Here is a 22,744-nt window from a genome sequence, read left to right as displayed (position 1 = left end):
TTCAGCAAACAAATAGTTTATACTCATTAATTAGGACTCACAATAATAACAATATTTTCAATTGGCCTTCCTAATAGAATTTGAGTTGGTCATGAATTAACTGCGGTGCTGAGTTGGTGTGAACAACAAATACTTTCACCCCAGCTAATCAATTTTAAAATTATCTGCCCACAAAACTCTTCATTTACTGAATAGTAACTGTGTTTAGGATGTGCATTCAGTTGTAAGCCACGGTCATAAGTCCATAATAGAGCTGAAAACGTATAAGGCTAAAGGAGCTCACTAGCCAAGGATAAACAGGAAGAACTGACATTGAAATGAGAAAATTAGAGCTGGCCAGATGGTCAAAGTTGGTAAATTATAGGCTTTATAATAATATTAATTGGGAAGTCAGTTATTTTCTGTGGATAAGCTTAATCTTATATTCTGTGACTCTGGACATCTCCCAAGAAGTCATGGCATATGTAAAAAAAGAAAATTTCTCCATCCATTAAAACTCATGTAACCATTGTCCTGCATATCAATGAGAATGTAGAGGAGAAGCCAATGGCACTCTTGCTCTCTGTAACTAACGTAACATGACTGGCTAGCCAAATGTGTAGTATTTCTGTTTTCTATGAATAACAAAAAAATATGCTCTATTAATATTACTCGTGCTTAAAACTCACAACTATTTGGCCAGTTTTTCAAACAGATAGTTCCACCTACATTTCTACCTCCTCAATTCAATTCCATAAATAAGAATGAGCAAGAAATTTTTTTATTCCTCTAGGAAAAAAAATTACAGCTTTTCATTTGCAAGATTCTCTTCATTCAATTAAAAAATAGCAATGTGTAGCACAATTTAGCAGTAACCTTTAAAGTTTTACACAGGTAAACAAACATCCTTTTAACAGATTCTACATATCTTAGCTTTAAAAGTATGGGTAAGCACATGAATGAAGTTTAAGAGTAGTTAAATGTCTACCTGAGCTAAAGATAAAAGAGAACAGAGAGAAATACCTTTGTAAAGCTGTTCCTATGATTCTTCATATCCTAGGTATGAAAGAAGTTTTCAAAACTATCTGAAAGGAAAAGAAAAAAATTAAGAAAATAGATTGCTTGAAAAGACTATTTAGCTGGGCAAAATGGTAACGGCTCACATATTATAATATAAGAGAACAGCAAGATGCTCTAATTTTCATTTCACCTTCCTCGGATAGAAGACATTTGTTTCTTTCCTAACAGAATAGTGCCCAATAAATAAAACTCATCTTCGATGTAAAGCTGAGAACCGGTCCCTTCTAACCAATATCACAGGAGAGCTGGACTGAAGATCAGATACAGATGCAGTGGTCAAGTGAGATTATCAGAGAAAAGCTTGTCCTCTACTGATAGGTCATGCTGCTTTAGTCCACATAATTGCCTTTCTGGATGACAGTAAGTACTCTAGCATTATTATGCCTGCATTTCAAAAAGTTGTATTTCCTTGGAAAGAATTGTTCTAGGTTGCTTAATGTAAAGATTTACCATTATAATATAAGACAATCCATCGATGCAAATATTTGCAATGATATTCTCAGTAGCCTTTAATTAGCACCAATGGGGAATTGCCATTTCATAAACGTTTCAGCTTTTCTGTCAAAATGATGACAACTACGGCTGAATTTGTTAGGAGGGGAAAAGTATTTCCGAGACAGGCACCACAGTTATCTTTCCATATGCAGAACTGGCACAAAGGGGCAGAGGATTTCAGCATCCTAAAGCGTACTTTGGGTGGCCTGCTTTCTGCAGCAATGTCTCTACAGCCAAGCCAAAGAGAATGACTGTACCACCACATCAACTGAGGAGGCAACATCACTCTGACATGGAAACGAGAAACTAGTCTGAGCCCTACATTGATGAATCTGAGGATAGGGACTCCTAACCCAATTTTTCTGTGTTTTTTAATTACTATAAATCTTAGCTGGAGAGTGGGGAAAGAAGTAACCCAAGGAAAACATAGGAAACGAGTGGTGATTCTCTTTCTTTTGCTCTCTTTCTTCTCTTTGAGCATTGTTTGTGTTTTCTGGGGTAGAGAGAGGAGGAGAGGATACAATGGAGGACCTTTCGTTGTATTTCCTTTACCTGATGCAGAATGAGTTACCTTCTAGATCCAGTTTTCCCAGAAGGCAATTTTAGTGTGGGGAAGCTCTTAACTGCAGAAATGTTAGCCAAAAGGTAAAGAGATTGGGGCATACCTTGTTCCACTTATTCAAGGCTGACAGACAGTCCTTTGGAAATGTTATCTGTTATCATCAACTTCAGAACATGTTATCATCAGCTTCAGAGCAAGCATGAAGAATATGTATTTTCCCCCTCAGCATCTGCACTACTGAGTTCACTTTAGTGCAACAGAAAATCCAGTTTTCAGGATATTTGGGGAGATATTCCAAAATGCCTGAAGTGTTAAAAATTAAAACTGGTGCAGAAAATATCCACTCTGGCATGTTAGTCACTTTTGACCAGTACCCACAGGCAAATGCTAATGAACAAAACTGTCAGAGCTACTGGTTTCTGCTCACACACCCTAAAGAACAGTCCTCTTTACAATACACAGCAGACACCTTCGTTTGCAAACACTGAAATTGGACAATTCAACTTTGTTGCTCAGATGGAACATAGTTGTATTTTTATGTAGGTACCAGAGAGAGTCCTACTTTTTCCACGCAGCAATGGTATCAAGGAAGGAATCTATAATATATTACTATCTCTTCATCCTTAGGTTTTCTAAGGCAAGAAAGGCTCTGTGTTGACCATTCTTTGTTGTCCCACCCACTGTAGTCTACTGACGTTTATAGTCTCTGCCATAATTTTTGTACAGATGTCGTGGGTCAGTGATAGTCTTTGTCTTGACATCAAAAACTCTCTGAGGAAGAGAATGCTTATATTTAATTTAATGATGACTGGGAATTTTGGTTGTTGCTGTAAGAGAAACCACAAGCAATAACAGACAGCACCAATAAACAAAGGGCTGATTCCACATTCAGACAAATGAACATGATAAGTGACCCAAAAATAGACTAACATAAAACTGGTCTGAGTATATACGTTGTGTTACAAAGGAATCTGCAGTTATTTTCTGAGAAGACTTTTATGGTTTTTCCTACCATTTGTGCTCTTGCACCGCTCTTGTTCTTTACTCTGTGGCAACCCAGTGCTGCCTCAACCATGAAATTCTTTCCAGAGATGAACAGATAACAGTCCTTCTAGCCATAATAATTCATGCCAGTTAATGATTTATTTTTTTCACCTCCTAAATTTCAAGGAAATTCTTTCAGAGGCACGCTCAAAGCACACTCAAATGTATTTTATACCTTTCCTTTCTCTTTGCACAAACCTACAGAAATGGGTACCCTCATACACAGTACAACTCCTCTCTGAGGGCTTGCAGGCCAAAGCCACCTGCCACGCTATGAAGATGACAGAAAATCGGCATCATGCACTGTTGGACAGGATACAACATTTCATTCCTTGCCCCAGAGCCCAGTTTCATCCATGCTGTGCTACTACATCCAAATACTATCATTGTGCCGGCTAATCATGAAAGTGTTCCTGATGCAATGAACAACTGAAAAACACTCAGATTTGCCTCTACCACCTAAAATATAAAATTAGATTTGCATTTCAAAGCTCAGGGTTCAAATCAGTCAGAAAAAAAGAACGTATTACTCCCCATTCGCAAATTGTTAAAGATCATTGTCCTAGAACAATACCAGATTTTAACTAAATTTGATCTTGTAGCTAATAAAAAAGCATTGAAAGTCTTTTTACATATATTTAAAACTCCAGGTAAATGGCTGTTTTCTAAAAGGTGGATGGGGTGGGAACAGAAAACATGTAACATACCCTGGGAACTTCCCAGTTTGAAATTATAACGTCTCAAAATAAGCATGTAGGAGACACTTCACCTAAATTAACGCTCTGTGTACTCTTTACAAGTATTAACAAAGAATGGAAGAGTATCCTAGGACAACAATCACCATGGTAAAACATAGACAAATTATAAACTGAACCACTGCTGATTGTGAAACTGAGGTTAGCTGTACTGAGGTATGATATAATGTTCAATTTATCACAGAAAAGGCTTTCAGGAGACCAACAGTGGCAGCGCATTCCTTATATATCATGATACCTACTATAAGGTATCTCAAAATACTCTGCTGTGCAAAAAAATGAATTACATTAACATAAGTCAGTGATAGATGTCGCAAAATGCAACCACACATAGTTAATATCATGCAGCCCAAGACATTACACCCAATTTCACGAGAATGTATTGACAATAACCCGGAAGTTATCTCCCTGTGGCGTAGTACAATTGTCCCTGGACAATAACCAGAAACAGAAGGAACTGAAGTTTATGATTATGACAAGACATCAATGTTCCTAAAAGTACAGAGCACTTCCTAGCAGAGCTTTCTGAAACACAGGTACGTTCTGAATAAATACAGTTTGGGTTTCTAAATGAATTGTTGGGGCATATGTAATATGAACCATGTGTAAAGTGCACTGTTCAGTGAATCACAGTATTCAGTACAGTGAGGAGTTAGTATATTTATTACTGCCCCCTGCTAGGTGGCATGCTAGATGTTTTCATACATGTTTCCTGTAGGCATGGCAGATAAAACCTTTTTTTTAACGTATAAATGTAAAAGCATGCTATCAAAGAAGTCATGGATGACAGCTGTCTGCTCAGCTAAAGCTATTCCTTCTCTTCAGCATTCCCTGTCCTCATGCTCCTGATGGCTCAGTGCTCAATAGGATGGTAGTTTGGGCATCATGTCCCTAGAGGCCCAGTCCTCAATGTGACACACTGCAACGTAAGTTCATACCGAACACAAGATTCTGGAAGATACTTCAAGGAGTAGGTGCCCAAGGAAGGCCTAAAGTTACTCTCTTAAATTAGACATTTTCCCCCTCAAAATCATATTTAAACTATATTTTAGTGGGCAGAGCTGAAATTTCACAACACCACTGAAAATGAAGCCATACATATGTGGTACCCTAAACACGGCAAACAAAATTTACCATTTCAATCAACACCAACTACTCTGCAAAACCTGCTTAGGGATTACCAAAATATAGATGAACTAAAGCAGAAGGAAACAGAAGAGGACGCCTGATACAAGACACAGGCCTGTAAAAGACAGAGGAATTACTCTCTTTCTTTGCATAAAATCTAATCCCGAACTTTCTAATATCTGCCGATCTAGTATTCATGAGCACTGAGTAGGTTCTTTACTCCGTCATCAACGTTTAGCTCTTGGTTTCTACTTTCTGAGTATGCCATAGTCATTGTAGCCTAGTCATTTCTGCATAATGGCGTGGGGGCAGTGACAGAACGAATATAGGCGTTCCACTTTGGAAGCTGAATGCGAGTGGGTAGATTTGGGGTTCAGTGCTCTATCAATACTATTTGAGATATTCGTGTTGCAATGGCTACCCAGAATGCCATCAGCTTCTGAAAAAACTGCTGTTACTAAACTGCAGACCCTGTGTTGAAAAGCTGCTCATGGCTCTGTTTTCCTGAATACCTGGCAGGTTATCAGGCAGAACTAAACCCACTTCATTCTGCACCTGAACTTGAGAGGTATCAGCCACTGGTTTCCTCACCCAGATTTATTACTATTCTAAAATGCAGGGAGAAGAAGGAAATCTGAATCCTATGTAACTACTAACTTTGTTTTGGATTATTTAATGAAGATAACGTTCTAACCTGCTGACACCTCCTTCTCAGGAAAGGACTTTGACAGAGATACCTAAAGACAGATAAACAGTTTTTTGCTTAAAATATTTAGCAGTCATAGCATCGTGTATACAAGTATGTCACACACAGAAATGTCCAGAGGACTCTTCAGTTGTTTAGTAATCTTTTAGAAAAAAGATTGAATTCTGCTCTGCTTACATGTGTATAATTCCTGAAAGCTCATCAAATGCCCTTAGTGTAATTTGACAATATTAGTCTTTCAAGGCCCTTTTTAAATAATATAGGTATTTCTGAATATAAATAGCTGATTGCAACTCATTTTAAAATAAGAGAATATAGAATCATAGAGCCACTTGGTTTGGAAAAGACCTTTAAGATCATGGAGTCCAACCATAAACCTAACCCTGCCAAGTCAACCAAACTCATTCCTGGAGTAACTTGGGGCAGAATACTTAGATACTTGGCATACAAGTATCTAAAGGGTGGGTTGAAGAAGGATGGAGCCAGGCTCTTTTCAATGGTTCCAAGTGACAGGACGAGGGGCAATGGGCACAAGTTAGAACACAGGAAGTTCCGTTCAAATACACGGAAACAGTTCTTTACGGTGAGGGTGACAGAGCACTGGCACAGGCTGCCCAGGGAGGTTGTGGAGTCCCCTTCCCTGGAGATTTTCAAGACCCGCCTGGATGCAGTCCTGAGTAATGTGCTCTGGGCAATCCTGCTTTAGCAGGAGAGTTGGACTAGATGATCTCTAGAGGTCCCTTCCAACTCTGATAATTCTGTGATTCTGTGATTCTGTGAATGCGTCCCTAGAGACATTTGCACGCTTGTCCGAAGTCTGAAGGCAGAAGGAGAGTTCAACATAAAAACAAAGCTATAAGACAACCATACAAACATAAGCATATGATCTACACCAATAGCACACCAACATCAAACCGCATCTGGAAATCCAAGGATCAATAATTCGTATTCCATACACAACCTTATATGAGCCTCAATCTAGTTAATACCCCGAAAGGCATCTGATAACCTCTGGGTACACACAGACTGCCTCTGTAAGCTCTTCGCATATACAGTGAAAATCTTAACTGAGAGCTGAAATAATTGCAGTTTTTCTAATAAAAAACTTCAGTACGCTCATTGTCTGAAGAGTTTAAAGGTTTGTGTTATCCGAGATTGGGTAAGATTTTGGTGAGAAATGGGAAAGAAAAAGGGAAATAAGGAGGACCAGCTAAGGTGAGATTCTGACTCTTTTAGCTGTACATGGAACATTAATGATTGCATAGCTTTTTTATACATAAAAATAGTCAAAAAATTAAAGCTATTTGGAATAGGAGCATCTTAGTCATATTTTAGTATGATTTACCTTGAAAGTATGCCTTTAAATGTCTCTGAATAATTCTAGGTGGGGATAGGGTCTCGGAGTTTCACACAAAAACAAATTTTCTTGTGAAGGAACTGGACAATGAATTAAATATTAGAATATTTCCATTAGCTGGATTTTGTATGCTTTCTTATCTCTGTGCTAAGGATGAGAAATTTCAAGCACAGACTAATGAGACACTGAATTTCAGGTAGCAAATTGCAAATAGTGGCAGAATCACAACTGAGGGATTTTTCGCTTCAAGCACTTATTTGACCTCATTGTCCCTCTCAAGTGCATTTACCTGTAAAATGGTAATTTGAAGCAGAGGAGGTAGAAATGGTTTATAATGGATTTCCTAAATGTCCTACATAGCAAAGCCTCGTTTGACTCATTAAAGTACGGCTATATACTCTCATTCCATTCAATAAAATGTTTCTCCTATGTATCCCATGAGTGGAAGTTGTACCTAAACCAAAACACCTCTTCTAAGATGTGGGTGGAGAACTTTATAAAACATCAGATCTCTGAAGGATTCTAACTGGCTTTAAAAACAGCAAAGCAGAGACATTAAAAAAGTAATTTTAGCGGAAGATGACAGAAAAGGAAACATGTGAATTGAGACATTGTTATTTACTTAAGCTAAAAAAATAAATCAAAGATCCCCTAAGTCTAATCATCCTCAGTGTTTAATTAGAAAACACTTACGGTACAAATAATAAAAGAAATAGTGGGATGGCACAAACCAGAAAAAACCTATGCTAAATGTTTTGTTCTAAGATTCAAATTTTTACTTTCTATAAAAAACCATAGTGTCCAGAGTATAAATTATTGTCATTGCTCTCTTGCTGTTATCTACCAGCCTGTTGTTGAAGATTACATCCCTACACTTGAGTACTTGTGGATTTGCTCAGGCAAAATCAGCTGGGTTAGTCTTCACAATTTAAATAAGTGTTTTATACTAATCCAGATTATTTTCCCTCAAATGGTTAAGGAAATGCTTATAAACACTCTTCTGCATATCAATATGTGGAGACCGTCAATTTAACAGATGGGCAGAAAGGAACAAGATCCCACCCATTACCTAAAATAAATGGATTTGCTACAGTGCAAATAGTGTCTTCATACAGGTGCTAGCCTACCAACCTCTATTATCAGGACAGTACCCTATCTTAGTCCCATATCTAAGTGAGAATTTTCATCGTTTCATTGGGTTATTTATTTGGTTTATAAAATTTTGATAAGAATGTTCAAAAATCCGGAACCAGCGCTAGAAAATGGAATAATGGAATTCAAACAAAATAAAAGGCAAAAGCAGAAAAAATAAGACCTTGCATTACCTCATCTCTTTCAGTAGGTCTTTAAATATATCTAAAGCTAAGTACTTTGGAAAAGAAAGCACAAATCAGAAGGCAGTTTCCCTCAAAGCCAGAACATTGTTAAACAAATTGTTAAAACAACATATTTGATGATACAGTAACACAGAATGCTTTTGACATCCATTAATTACATTATCTTAATTAAAATGAAGTATCATTAATTGTCAGCGTGCCACCGTTGCACAGAGGGAAAGAAGAAGGGAGAAAATTCTGTAGAAAATTTTATCAGGGAACCTTACAGAAAGGCTGTGCTCCCTCTGTAAGTAGCTATATTCTTCTGCCAATGTTACCAGACCAGACAGACTCGCTGCAAAGCTGATTGGTATAGGAAACCTGCACCCTTTTCACCTGCTGTGAATGGCAAAGTATACTCACATGCTGACCTAGTTGTAGCCAAGCATGTGGTGACATGTATGCTCTGAACCTTTACCACAATAGCACGTTCATTTTTTTAACACAGGAGCTAATAAAAATGCTGTGATCTCTTCTGATTTTTTTTTTTTTTTCAGTGTACCAACTTCATTGAAATGTACTGTGGGTAGAGCCTCAGGCAGTTAACCCTCACTCAGAGTTTGTTCCCATCCAGATACTGTCTCACTCTGCCAGTAAATTTAGCCGATGTCATCCATAATAAACATCATAGTGATTTCACAGTCATGTTGAACCAGCAAAGGTGGGACAGTTGTCCAGAAGTGCTTTCAGGGACAGTATTTCTTAACCTTTTTTATTCCAAAGTCCAGTTGACTTCCCTGAAAAAATCCACAACCCATACCCTGACATTAGTGTAAACCTAAAGCATTGTCATGATGATTTCCACTATTTTAACCAAATAAAGTTTAGGCTAAATTTGAAATAATTGCTTGATAATGTTCCTTTTGCTAGTGTGGGAGTAGATGTGTATATTGTGATGTTCCTTTCATGCACCTTCTGATGTCTGCGGGATCAGCAGCACTTCACTGATCTGGGGCACCTTTCTCTCACTTGGCAACTCTGTCTAGATTGCGTAAGCTGCTGACATACCAGTAATAACCACGGCACGTTAATAGGAGCTGTAGTTCTTCAGAATTGGATCTGAAGAGCAAGAGAAATGGTGCTAATGATCATTTCAGCTATGCACACTTGGGGTCTGGTTGGTGTCATGGATTGAATGCTCGTTAGCTTTCAGACTGGGCTGGGTTTGCCCTACAAGCACTTCAAGTGTGTTTTCCTCTGAAAGGAGTCAAATCTGTGCAGTCCACTACCTCTGTAACAGCAAAGCATGGATTGTGGGGAGCATGGATAGTCAGGAGACTAGCTTTAAGAACACAACCCTAATCTAAGCACAACTGCTACAGCAGGTACAATTAAGTGACTCTTTATCATCGATACAAAGGCAATTCATCTAGCAAAAGAGTAATCTAAGTCCTAAAACTGTGCTGCAGCCAGTACTGTCCTACCAGATGACTAACGTGGGCAGAATGGGAAAGCCATAGAAAATACCGACTAAAACAACAGTATCAATAAATCTAAGTAAAAGCTTCCACGGCAAAGATCAAATGTTCATTGTAGCTTCACATGAATATATGTCTTTTCAATGAGAAGTCAAACTGTTATGCAGACTAACAATTTCAACATCAAAAATGCCCATATTTCAGTTGGAAAAATTGCTATAAATTTTTTTCACTAGCTGTAGGAATTATAAACAAAAAAAAAACCAAAACCAGCTTTCTAGATGTCAAGGAAGGGACTCATGAGTCTATATTTCTTAACCCTGTTCCTGGATTTTCTAGTAGACAGCTGCATAAGCTTATATAGCCTACCTTTGTACTGCAGTTAATACATCAGGAAAACATAGATTACATTATCCTTTCCATTGATTAATATTCTAGGTTAATTTAAAAGCACCTATATCCTTGAAAGAAAATTATCAAATCTTAAACTCCTTATTCACTCTGGCAGTCCGGTAAGAGTTTAACCTTAGCGAAATTAAATGAAAATGAAGAACCTGGTATTTTTGCCTTAAGTTATCAAACATTATCAGTTTTGCATGCAGGCAGCTCTCAGAACTTTATGAAACTTGAAAGACAGAAAAAAAAAACAAAACCCAAACCACGTTCAGGATGATTAAGCAGTGATCAGACCGTAGTACCAGGCAAGGTGATGTTCCAGGAAACCCAGAGATAAATGAAGCGGGAACAGTTATTTCCTCTCCTATTGCTGCAGTCATGAGGAAGCTTCTCTGGTGTGTTGAGGACAAGGTGTTTTCTGCTTAATTTCTGTTAGGGATGATGTACAGATCTCTGAGAAGCAATGATCTGGTTTAAATACACACCACTCAGTACCCAAGTAACTGCTGGAGAAGATACTTCTTGTTAACAACCTGGATATCAGTTTTCCAACAAGAAAAGCTGTCAGGACAGGATTCTTCATCATCTAAATGTATTAACAACTCACTAAATGAAAGAGAACAGCGTCTTTATTAACAAGATAATATATGTGGAGTAAATCAATATGTCTGAGAAAACAGCTTTGGTTAAAAGCATTTTTAACATAATTCTTTAAAGTATCAGGTGTAAGTAAACTATAGACTCATTCTCTCACTTAAACACAGGGATTTTTCCCTCTTGGGGACTATATTTTCATTTTTGGAATAGTCTCTCTAACTGTTTTGGCATCATTGAAAGAGGTTTATAAAGGGAAAAATACTTTTTTCCCTCTCAAAATACAGTGAAGAAGCATACATGAGTGATTGCTATACTTTTCTAAGTCGAAATCCTTTTTATTGTACAATAAGGCAGTGAAACAAGGCAAAGACCTTGAGGAAGAAGCTCACTCAAATCCATACTTCAGTTAGCATCAATATTAAATAGGGCTTAATGTGCAGCTGTTTCTTTCAGCTTTAATTTAATTTTATTTTGGTTAGAACAGACACTCCACAGTTGTAACCCCAAAATGCCATCTTTAATTATTCTCCATTCATATTTTTTCCATTGTGGATGCCCATTTTCAACTCAGCACCTTTGCATTTTCAGAGTAGCCGTGGCACCCCCAAATTCCCCTCCCTTTTCTCTGTCTCTTTTCTCCAGTCCCAGAATTTAGGGCAGCTTTGGAATGAGCTGACATGCAAAAGAGTAATTATTTTTCAGACACAGTCTGCACGAGGAATTAAGACATCAGTTGAAGCCTGGAAATCTAGCACTAGCCTAACCATCAATTTGTGCCCGTGCACTTGACCCAGCTGTAGCGCGTGAAGATTAGACATGATCTCCATTAGTGGTTTAGTTGTGCTGATTGACAGCCAGGTCTTTTCTGCTTCAGTTGGTGTTTGGGTACTCACAGATAGAGAACAATTGCTTTGACATTCTTATTAATTGATTTAACGTTAGTTAAAATGTTAGTTTGTCAAAAATAAAAGAAATGAAGAAAAAAAGGCAGAAGAGGCAGAAAAGTCTCCTGCGTATTGTAAAACCTTTTGTGTGTCATTCAAAGTGACATATGTAGGTGTTGGGTTTGTTTTTTTTTTTACTTTTTCTAATTACTCTGTTCTTTCCTGAGTGACTGTATGTTTAAACCGCCTTCAAAGAATTAAACCCTTTATTTTACTGCTCTTAAGTCTTTCTGGCTCGTGGTGGCTGTTGACAATTGCCTTGCTTGAGACATTAGCCCCAAGACATCTTATAACAAGATACTCAGTGATGCCACAGATAGCAAGAGGAGCACTTACTGAAGTTGATTAATGATTGATGGAGTCATACTTAACTATTCTAACAGAAGGAAGGTGCAAATAGCTCTGCTGAAAAAGTGTGCTTCATTTCAACAGCCTCCAACCTTACACAAAAACACAGTATCATACATAATTATTATATTGTGTGAGCTGTTATTAGGATGGTGCATTCAGACTGCTTGTGCTAAGCCCCAGTGAAGAATTCTAATCAGACAGACAAATCAGTCTTATTCAGGAGCTTCTTTTCTTCAACAAAAGAAACCCCAGCAAGACCTCTTCATGCTAAGCACAGACTGCTGTAGATTCCTAAGTACTGAACATTATAAAACAAAGGGAATTGTCAAATGAAAAGAGAAGCAAATCTTAGTCCTGTCTTCCAAAAAAGTGCATTTAATTGATGTCAGTGGGTGAGGGTTTTATCCTAGATATTTTACCACTGAGCAGGTGGACAAAATGTCATAGCCGTGTGACAGCAAAGACCTTCTTCATAGTAATAAGTACTAACTAAAAGGCATACAGACTGCTTGAAAAAGAAACCAAACTCTTCAGCCAAGAAATAATTAATTATACATCCTTTAGCCAGCTATCTAATTTGGTTGGTATTCAGCAGAGGTAAATAACATTTTCTTGTGTGGAAAGAGCAACTAAAGAGAAGTTCAGGTAGCACAGGCCTTGTGGTAATACTCAAAAGGTTGAACTTCACCCTTTCAGTCTGACAGCTGAGGAAGAGAGTCACAAATTACTTTGAGTTTGCTACTTTAGGTATCAGCCAATATATCTTTATAGTACTTTGCTGGAAACTTTAAGACCTTACGCATCTTCTTGCAGTGCGGAGTTAACTACTTGTGAAAATATTTCTCTGGGTTTTCCTGGCTTTCTTTTTTTTTTCTTTTTTCTTTTTCTTTTTGATACTTCTGTGGCTTATTATCCTTTTGCTGACTTCCTCATATATAAAATTGCAGATTTTGCAGTTTTCTTGCTCTTTCTCATGTGTTAGCATTATCTAAAACTGATTGGGTATTAAAAGAGTTTTGTTTGCATTGTTTCCTCTGTTTTAATTTTTGAAATCAGACCTGCAGATGCAGCATTATGTTGCTTCACTACCAAAGGCATATATTTGCCTTTTAGTTGATATTTTAAGAGCTTCATAAGAAAAAAAAAAAAAAAAGAAAAGAAGTTTCACATTATCTATTCAGCTACCACACAGATACAGGGAAGCATTAACACATGGCTGCAGCACTTTATATATAGTAAAATAAAAAAATACAGCATTGCTGTTGTACAACACTTGCTAACAAGCTTTTTTTCAAGTTTTTGATGTTTATGCTGTAGAGTAAAGGAAGAGACCATAGTAATGAAAATGAAAGTGCTTACCCTGCACAGAAAGAAGCAATGTCCTGGACATACCTAATGCATTTTCAGGTATTTCCTTAGCAATAATAGCTAGAGGAAACACAATTATATAAAAGGTTCAATACATATTTGTCAGAAAGTCAGCATTCAGCAAATCTGATTCCAAGGAAATCCTGTATCTGCAGTCAGAGTAAAAGATATGTAGTTTCCTACCAGGGAAATTCTTAATCGTATATATGGCATAACATAAATACGATAACAGTTCAGAGCAGTTTCCCGAGAAGACTGAAAAAAAAGCCCCATGCGTTAATAAATTTATGGCATTGGTACTGTAGTGTAATCACCAGTGACTGTTCAGCCTAGGTCAGGACTTCTAATGACCTTGTGGTATGACATTAGGCAGCAGAGACTGCGTTTTGTTAGTTGGGAAACTGAAGAGCAGAAGAGGCATGGTTTGCCTCCTACACAAAGAAAAATGCACTCCCTATTAATTATGAACTGAATGAGTGACATTTTATTCCTTACTACAGAGTAACTTCTCCAAACTCTTAATCTGCAGAAAATTAATACCTGAGAACACTGTGTATTTTTATGTATGCATATAAAACACAAGATGCCATAGTGATGAAGAGGACATAAAAGACTAGGAATATAAATTTGCTCTATGTCCTGCATGTCCTAATAGTAAGCAGTCCTCATATTTTTCAAGACACAGCAAGCTGTATTTGTTGATCACTGTGTGGTTAATGGACACCTTCCAGTGAGATTTTTATCAGATTCTACCTAATTGATGAAATCTGGACAGTTTCAGCCTAAACTAACCAAAAGATTCCTAATTAAATGTACCACCCAAGAAGACTGATATCACCTAGTAATTGGTTAACACCCGAGGCCTTGGAAAAGACCTTGAAGGGCACTGTGAGCAGAAAAGAAAATAAAAAAAAGCCTAACCTAACTTCTAGTTCATGGGCTGACTGGGACTTAGGGACAGCTTCTCTTCTAAGAAACTCTTTACTATTTCCATGACTTTCTTTCACGAAGCGTCTTGTTTTCCCTTGTCACCCCAAGGTTAAAACTAAAGTGTGATAAACAGCATGTCGCAGGAGCTAAAACCAACGGCAGAGCAGAATGTCAAGTCAGTTATTTCATCTAACTGAGAGTATTAAAGTTTCCTGCTTAGGGGAAAAGGCTTTATTTCAGCGGGAGGGTCACGACTAGTGAGCATACCAGACAGTGCAGTGATGGCATATGGAGCATTTTAGTTCTGGGTCATTGGGTTCAAATCTGACCTAGCTTTTAGTAGGCAGTAGTAATTACCATCTGTTGACTATTAGTGGCTATATGAATTGGTCCTCTGTCTGAATCCTAGTGAAATTATTCCCTTGCACAGATAGACAGTATTCCAGACTTTGTTAGGTATCCCTCCACCTTTTTGTCCCCCACAGGATGGCCACCTCTGAAGAAATCATCCTCTTTTCCACAGAATTGAGCCCTACAGGAAGAATGCAGGCTTGTTAGGGAGGATATGTCCACTGGTGCTTATCGTGTGGTACCTGATGTGCAGATAAAGGGAAACATTCTTGCTCCGGGGCTGCCGGTCTGGCCACCTTTTATAAAGTCAGAAATTTTAAAGCTAGGGAGTAGCATTAAAATCATCTCATCAAACATCCTGCGTTTCATATGCCATACAACACGATAATCAAATAAGCTCTATGCTCTTCAATACTGTTTTGAGCTATAGCACTCCAATGTTGTGCTCTTCTACTCATTGATCCAAGTTAGTATGGATAGAACAGTACTTTCCTAAGTAAGTTGATAAATAAAATAGTGTTACCATTGAAAACCTGCACCTTATTTTGAGTCTGAATTTCTTCAACTGCCGCTTTGAAATAGGTGGTTTGCTATCAAGAGGCAAATATCACCAGAGATGTCTTATTCAGGTAAGTAGTGCATGCCATGACCAACTCCACTGAATTTTTAGCTCCTAAAGGCAAGTGTCTTTCAAATTTCAAAGCATTCTTGGATGCTTTGGAAAGTGTTTTAATGAAACAAAGAAAATTTTCAACTTCCGTTCTGGAGACAGCTGGGGTTTATATTGCTATCATCAGAGAAAATATCATCTCCTTACTTTATGTCTCCTGCCTTTCTTTTTAGGGCTGTTACGTAAGTATTTTAGTTACATCAGTGCACTAGAAATTCATTTCACGTAATCTTTAAAGCCTGCAAGATACTGTAATTCGTGTTGCAAGGGCATGTTATAGTCTTAATTCCTAGATACATTGATTTGCATTTGGCCTCTTTAACGTTCATCAAATCAGGTCCCTGTATGAAGAAATCCAAATATATTGACTTTTTTTCACCATTTCTTTGTCACCTGAAATCTTACTGGGATTACGGCTTTTCAAAACTTTCTTCCACTCCAATGAGTAAATATGCATCCATAACAGTATTCTTTGGGACAAAAAATATAGTAGTCTTATGTTTATTATTCTTTATGTTTTACTTTTAGCATTTCAGTACCTTATATCACAGTTATTTTCTGAGATGTATTGTTTAATCAGCTTTTCATCCATTTAACGTGAGTCTCTGTGGTTCTATCACAATATCTTCTGGGGTTATAAGAGATACCATTAAAAAGTCTAATTCTTCTATGTACAGATAATTGTGGCACAGCCAAATGGAGTCCTCAATTTACATCATGTTTCTGAGACTCTCCTATACTGAATTTTTTGTCAGGAGACAAAAGTGATTATCAGGACAATTGACACCCACCACTTGATATAAGGAACCTGAACAATTCTTGCTTTTACCCATAGTAGTAGAACTGTATGGAAAGATCCTGTTGCAAGGAGAAGGAAGGCTCACCTTCTGCCAGCAGGTTTGAGTCAGGTTCAGCAGTGGACACAGCCTGCTTTTCAACCCTCGTGTAGCAAAAGCCTGGAAGGTCCAGAGTACACTTAACGGCTGCTGCTCCTGAGGACAATAAACTGCTGTTTGCATGCCCACTGTGTGAGGGGGGGGGGGGGGGGGAGACATCCCAGAAAGCAGACACAGCCCTACAGTTGATGAGACCAGTGCCACGTATGATCCTTGATGGTTCTGTTCTACAAGTCAGTGTTCACGTGCTAGGCTCTTCTTTTGCTCCCTATCCTTCTAGAAAAAATACACCTACTTATTTAAAAATACTTATTTCAAAAATAACAGGCATGAGAATTATCCCACAAGGTTTTAGCAAAAAAAGGTCTACAAATTTATTTTCCGAAAGAAGCGTTTCTCGTTCCTCTTATTTCTCCATCTCTACAACTGGCAACTAAACAATAGCAACCGTTCTTATCATCTTCCTTAGTGTTTTAATTCTTTCCATTCAAGATAGTTATGAGCTACCTACAGGATACCTCAGACTCTCTTTTAGAATTCCTATTACTCACACTCCAGAAATACCCAATAACAGCCCAAAATCTTTCTATGTGGCCCAAAATCAGACTATTCCACTGTGAATGGCTCTCAACAGAATCTGTAGCTTATGGAGGCCCTGTTGGTGTAAGGTCTCCTCCAGCACCAGGGGAGTGGAGGGTAAGCGTCCAGGAACTGAGGTGACCAGAGCTATCAGCCCTCCAGAGCAGAGACCTCAGGCCCATAGAGATCTTCAGCTACCAATTCCAGGTCCTGCTGGCTCCCCTGGCCCGTCCTACAGATGCCTACAGAAACAAGAAGTATTTCTGTGTCTGTTCCAGAACCACCGTATCACTAAAGGTAGGGCAGCTTGTGCTGGCCTGTCCTCTCCTTCGAGGTATTTCATACCTTGCCGACCCTTCGCCTCGCAAGTCTCTGGGAATCTCTGACCTAGTGCACCACCCAGAAGAAAAGTCCATCCGGTATACACTTTTCTTCACCCACTCCCCTCCAGTCGCTCATCATGAAAGAGCATAACCATAGCTTGACATAAAAGCTTCCTTCCTCTTCCCTAGATTAAGGTCTATTTTTCCACATTCTTCTGGTACCACAGGCAGGTGAGAGCCCTAAGATTATCACAAGCATTTTCCTCCTCTTTATGTCCCTTTTGAAGCCCTTGATGATCTCTGAATCAAGGTAATTTGTGCCAGGGCTTCCAGTCATCAACAGGACTTTTACCACACTATTCAGACTCCTCTCAGCCCTGTCTGTGATGTATGTTTTTATTGCTTCAAGAAAACACTATGCAGACTTTATGTCCTTTTGCCCTCTGCTGAATGTCTTGTCTGCTGTTCTTAATGTCAGGAAGGCTGAATTCATGAAAGAAAAAAAAAAAAAAAGAAAAGAAGTCCCATGTCCTATGAATGCTGTTGCTGAGTGTTCCCCAAAAATGCTGATGTACTCTTCTAACGGATACCTTTTAACTATCAAATACCTTCACACATATTAAATTACCTCTGTACTTGCTTTCATGTTAGTTTGGAGAAAAAGTTGCTTTGAAGTGTTTTAAAAGGCATGCTTTCACTTGTTCCAGTATTAAATATGCGAAGCTTTACCTTTAAAGGATGAGGACAGCTTTCTGCAAACTGTCTGGGGGCTTTGAGGGTATTTGTGTTTATGGCAATTGTTCCTGTCAATGCATAATGACAGCTAAGTATTTTCTACAGTGACTTTCACAACCGGAATCAATCAGGTAGCAGCATGAATACACAGCAGTACATACTCAGCCATAAATTGATTTACAGGGTCATTACTTTTCTCACTAAGTTAAGGGAGCAGCTCCTGTTAGTGACACCAGGAGATGCTTGACATTCAACCGCTCATAAAATAATAAGACACAGAAACAAGACTGAATCTTTCAAACTGATCCTAGCAGCTATTGGGAAATTACATTTAAACCTAAGCTAATACAACAATTCAAGATTCCAGGGTGACCTTGATAAAATAGCACAAATAGTCTATCTGGAGCCTGTATTACAGAACTAACCTGTCAATGGCCTGGAATTACCATGGAATTACTTCATATTTATGCATATGTGAAAAAAAATCTTTAGCAATAAAAAAGCAATTTCTTACGGCAAACTTTCTTACTGTGCATAGCTTATATAAAAAAGCAAATTCCATTAAAATTTGCAGCCAGTTTTATAATACCGAGACTTTGTTTAATTCCTGTTTTAATTGTTGATAATTTTCAGGACAGACTTCCTTCTGATAAATATAAATAAAACTATCAATGCTATACCAACCCTGTGCTCTAAGACTTCTTTTAAGCCAAAATGTTTAAGTGATCTTTCACCGTTCAACAATGTTCGTGCTGCTTAATACCTGTCATCACCGCCCTCAGACTGCTGGTTTTCCATGTTCTACCACCAAGTCTACGTTCTGTACTTCAACTTGAAAGGTGAGTCTGTCTCCTGAGCATCAAAGGCTGACACTTCAGAGCTTTTGTGTTACTGCATGTGCTCCTCCTGACACAGCTGAATAAAGAGATTGCACTCAGAGCTCACCCGAATCAGCTTTAATATTGCAACTGTAACAGCAAATTTTTTCTCTTTTGCTAGCCCAGCCCCAGTATCTCCTCCCATTTTGCCATTCCTTACACTCCATTCAGGACTCGCCACTGTTATCAGAGCGATGTACTGGAAATTGTAGGGCTACATCAATGTGGCACGTTCTCTCTTGCTGGTTTAACTTTTTGCTCAGAAATTTCTCATGGTAAACAGGTAACTGGCATCATGTAGTCTGAATGCTCAGCTACCATTCCTGGCAATGCAAGGCTATTTCAAAAATCTATTTTTGAAAAAAAAAAAAAAAAAAATTAATCCTTTCCTTCTTCGGGAGTGAGTTGATTTAGGACTTGAATGAATTTTCCAAACAGATTGTCAATTAAGGTGCAAACCACAAACACTTAGTAAGACAAGGGGTCCTTCAGTTGGCATCTTTCTCACCACTGACACAGCACAAGTATGGGGAAAAACAGCAAGACAGTATAGTCTCACCAGTATTTACCTTCTCTAGTTTTCTGGATAAGTCCAGGTGCTTTATTAAAATCCTCATGGTAGTTTCTGTAGAAAAGAAGTACAAAAGGTTGCACAATTGATTTTGGTTTTTTAGATTTTCCTCTAAAATTTCAAGTTTAAAGCAGGACCACATATCAAACTCTATGTTTAGTTCAATTCCGTCTCAATAGAGAAAATAACTTGACTGAAGGAGTTGAAGGCTCCATCTGTTTACAGGTTTCATCCATAGCTCCTTTCATGCCGGAACCTTTTTTGCCATATTCTGTCTTCAGCTCCAACTCTCCTTGCTCTTTAGTCTGTGTTTAGATAACACCTTTATAGCTTGTGTTTTCTTTTCAAGAATAGGCACCTCCTCTACCTCAGTCACATTTACTGAAAGATCACAGAATCACAGAATTTTCAGAGTTGGAAGGGACCTCTAGAGATCATCTAGTCCAACTCCCCTGCCAAAGCAGGATTGCCCAGAGCACATTACTCAGGACTGCATCCAGGCGGGTCTTGAAAATCTCCAGAGAAGGGGACTCCACAACCTCCCTGGGCAGCCTGTGCCAGTGCTCTGTCACCCTCACCGTAAAGAAGTTTTTCTGTGTGTTTGAACGGAACTTCCTGTGTACTAACTTGTGCCCATTATCCCTCGTCCTGTCACTGGGAACCATTGAAAAGAGCCTGGCTCCATCCTCCTTCAACCCACCCTTTAGATACTTGTACGCCATAATAAGGTCTCCCCTCAGCCTTCTCTTCTCCAGGCTAAAGAGTCCCAGCTCTCTCAGCCTTTCCTCATAAGGCAGATGCTCCAAGCCCTTAATCATCTTAGTTGCCCTTCGCTGGACTCGCTCCAGCAGTTCCCTGTCCCTCTTGAACTGGGGAGCCCAAAACTGGACACAGTATTCCAGTTGTGGCCTCACCAGTGCAGAGTAGAGGGGGAGAATGACCTCCCTTGACCTACTGGCCACACTCTTCCCTATGCAGCCCAGGATTCCATTGGCCTTTTTGGCGACAAGGGCACATTGCTGGGCCATGGATAATTTACTGTCTACAAGATATTTTGATAATTCTGTAGGCATCAAAATCACTAAGATTTAGCTGTGTGAACTGTGAAATGAGAGTCTGTATGAGGTTGTACTGTGTATTAGAGTAGCATGGTGGTAGAAAGGTTAATGCAAAAAGCTAGAAAAACAGATTTTAAGTCCTGCTTTTGTTATTATTTTCCTGAATATACAAATGACTTTTTGTGCCTGTTTCTCTCTACTGGTAAAACAGGGGCAAAATATTTTCCAGGTTTATAAAGCCTTTGGGAGTTTTATGAAAGGCACTGTGGAAAGTAATTAAAGACTATCTAAGCGTCTCAGTTAATAGAGAGAAAACAAGAGCTGCCAGAATAAAGAAACATTATTATTTTCTTATTACCACTTATATTGTCTTTATGAATAAAATCCTTTGTCAAGAACCAACTCACTAATGTGTTAGATGCTGTGCAAACACAAACTAGAAAAACAGCTTCTGGCACAAAGATTCTGCAAGCTACCTATGAGACAAGAGACAACATGTGAATACTGACAGTGAAAAAGAATAGACGTTTCAAAAAACTGAACTTTCAGTTTCCCGCTTAGACATAGAAATGATTCCTGGATGAGACGGAAATGGAATTCTACTCATCGGGATTAACAACAATGGTTCTTTTATATCAGTAACACATTTTGTTCAGGGTTTTCTGTGAGTAACATAGCAGAGGGGAATTTTAAGGAAGATAATGAAGCAGCTTTGTGGCTATTTACGACACAATTCTCCAGTGTAGAAGAGGCATCATAGGTCAAGGCATAAGGGTAACTTTTGAAAACTTAACAAGTGGGCAGTGAAGGCTGTTGCCACAATATGGTTGACACTGATGAAAGAGAAGCCTCTTGTTTGCACTGAATGCTTCTGCTACAAGGAAAATATTATTTTCTTTGGGACTCTATTTTATGTCACAAAACAGAAGTTCCTGCTTGAGAAAATCTATCTCCCTGCTGTGTGTCATTCCTATTTCCACAAATAAACAAGAACATTTCTTAACCCAGCTAAATGCTCCTGCTACAAGATTACGTGTTCATAACAGCGTGTACTGCGTTACCAATTCACAAAAAAAATATGCCCATCTTCAATGTGAGTCATTTGTAGAGAACAGAATCGTTTTTCAGTTTAAAGCATACAGCCCAAGATTTTACTGTTTTCAGATTTTTAGTTCCCCATTTCTGCTACCTATTAAGGAAAATGCTGGCTCTCTTCTGTGAGACTCCTCCTTCTTCCACCCCATGCACAAGCTTAACAAACAGTATATTTCTACCGAGAATGCAGTTTAATGGGCAAAATGTACACAGTTCCACTTTTGAGCTCCCCCACGTGGACTGGACTGTGCTTAGACAATATTGCCGTTATCAATTAGCACTTTGACAATTAGCCAAGCACAAGACCTGGGCCTCCTACAGCAGGTGATGCAGAACTTTCAATTACATCTTTCTATTTCCCACAGCTCAGCCCTGAATTAATAATACATTTAGGGAACTCTGGTGGCAGGCTGATGGAAATGAAGATACAGATTAGCTGTAGTAACAAAAGCAGAAGAGAAAACTTTAGGCAAACAGTGAAAAAGCCTTATATATAGCCGTATATCCTGTGAGACAACATTAATGTATAGGTAGCCTTCATCAAACTAGAATACACTGGATCTTATTTACACATTTGCCTCACAAAGTCTCATAGCTACACTTTCAGAGCTTTCATGTAGCTCGTGAATTCCTGCGTGATTAGGTGTTGGTATGTACTCAAAGTAGGCACCATTTTTTCTAAATTTAGCACACAGCTGTTTCTCTGAGACCTCTGCCACAACCTCATTCTCTGCTACCATGGTAGAGTCAGCTTCGATCCCTGCGCCTTCAAGGCCTTGTGAACCTTCAAGATTTTTGCAGCTTCACCTGTAGGACATGAACGATTACCCAGAAGAGGGGCACTACTGAATTGTAGCTTTTAGATATTGGCCAGTTTGTGCACTAGGTGGGGAATTCACACAACACCCTTTCTTCCTACAGATAAGAGACTGCAGGTGTCCCGCGGCAAACTCTGCACAGGAATGGTCGATCTTACCGGGACACATTTGAGTTCACTCTTCTTCTTGTGGGATCTCTCCTGACGCTGCTGGCAGCCATTGCACAGTGTCTGCAACTGAGGACAGCAGAACTGCTGGATGGAGAAGCAGCAAGATCAGGAAAA

The sequence above is a fragment of the Vanellus vanellus genome (genome assembly GCF_965231255.1).
Source record: "Vanellus vanellus genome assembly, chromosome: 4".
Lineage (NCBI taxonomy): Eukaryota > Metazoa > Chordata > Aves > Charadriiformes > Charadriidae > Vanellus > Vanellus vanellus.
The sequence above is the reverse complement of the archived record's forward strand: the minus strand, read 5'-3'. Positions refer to the sequence as shown.